Genomic DNA, 1,903 nt, shown 5'->3' with positions numbered 1-1,903 from the left:
GGAGAGCTGAGATGTTCTGGGCCCAGAACCCATTCGCTGTGTCTGGAGGCAGCCTCCTTCAGCAGCAGGTGCCCGTTCATCCCCTCTGACACTCCTCACAAGAGATGCCTCCTGCTGTGGTCACAGGTCTGCAGCACCCAGGGACCTCGCTCCCTGCCCTCACATGGACCCCTGCTCTTTCCAGTGGCATCTGCACTGGCAGCATCAGCCCAGCCTCCCCTGCCCCTGACCACCAGCCCATGGCTGCCCCTTGAGCAGGGATGAAAATCACAACAAAGAGCATAAGAGACAAGCACTCCCTTCTCTTACTTCAGCCTCAGGGAAGCTTGGCTCAAACCCGACAAAGCCCAGAGCTTGTCTGTGGACAGAGCTGTAGGCTTTTAGCTCAATTCCTCCAACCGCGTAGCCGCCTAGACTTGTGAGGGGTTCTCCTTAACCATGGAGGAACAGACCCCAGTGGCGTGGGGTGTTGGCCAGAGGTATGTGTGAGATCAATGTGTAGAGATGAGGGACTTTTGGAACCACAAGCCTGAAACCTCTCAGAGTGCATGGTTAGAAATTAAAAGCGTACAGGGCCACAAGCCCTAGTAGGATCAAACGCACTGTCTCAAGGAATGAATGCTCTGGTCCTTGTCCTCCCCATACTCGGATCTATCACTTAGATTGGCCCTAAGCTCCTTCCCGTCCCCTACATGAATTCCTGCACAGGTGTCCATCTTTTGTCCTTTAATCTTGCTTCCTGGTTCTATCAATGAAAAGCCACAGAAGCTTCAGTTCGGGTCTTTATGAGACTCTCACACTGAGGGATCTCGATTAAGGGCAGCCCCTCTGGGCCTTCTTGGAGCTTGAACTGGACATTGACTCTGAGGAACCCCTCATCCTTTGTGCCATGCCAGCGTCATGAACCTTGACACAGTGTAGTCAGAAAGATTCTCAGGTCTCCCCTTTCCATACTGTGTCCACTCTGTACTTACTGTGAGGATAAATTGCTGAATGAAGGATTTCCCTGAGAAAAAAGCTAACAGACTTGGAATACTTTTTCCACATCATCTCCTCTGCAGGAGGGCAGAGTGTAGGTACTCTGAGAATGGAGAGCCACTTTCTCCCATCCGTGCCCCTGGGTTTCATTAATGTTGCACAAGATCTGCGTGGCTGAAAATCTGCCTGTTGACTGTTGGTATCACAGTGCATTGGATTCTCTCACTGGGAGCCGTGCCTGGACACACACACGCCTGGAGGAGAGCTATGTGACTGTGATGACAGCGACATTTGGTACAAACTGAGTCAGGACATGGGTGGGCAGTGTCCAGGGAAGGTTTCCAAGAGGTAGCAGCAGAGCATGGAGGAGGAGCCCATATTCTGTGGGAAGCGAGTCCCCTTCCTTAATCTGGGAAGAGGTCATGAGTTCTGAGGGATGAGGACTGCCTTGCTTGTGTCTCAGTAGTGCAAGCTGGAACTTCACTCTGGCTTCTCAGAGCCTTGGACAAAGAGTGTCCTTGGAAGCTAACTGTCACATGACCAGAGGTAAAGGCCACCTGGGAGCGGTGGCCAGTTGCCTGCCTTCTGAGAACACTTGGGTAGGAAGCAGCACCCAGGTGGAGAGGCTGTGGGCTTCCTGGGAGAAGGACAAAGATGCCGATGCCATGATGGCCTGGAAGCAAACACCTCCTGTGGGTTTGTCTTCTGGCTCATTGGTCTCCTTTTCTCAACAGCATGGTCTGCAGTAGGAGCCTTGGTTTTCATCTGTGTGCTAGGGATTGAACCCAGGGTATCCTCCAGGCTAAGCACATGCTAAGCCCCACTGCTGCACACCCAGCCTCATTGAATTCTCAGTTATAGACCTTGCATTTTTCAGTACCAAAATGTGCAATCATTTCTATATTCTTATTTTCTAAAAAATCCA

The sequence above is a fragment of the Fukomys damarensis genome, unplaced genomic scaffold (genome assembly GCF_012274545.1).
Source record: "Fukomys damarensis isolate Sample0158 unplaced genomic scaffold, DMR_v1.0_HiC HiC_scaffold_16, whole genome shotgun sequence".
NCBI classification, from domain to species: Eukaryota; Metazoa; Chordata; class Mammalia; order Rodentia; family Bathyergidae; genus Fukomys; species Fukomys damarensis.
This window is presented reverse-complemented; position numbering follows the sequence as displayed.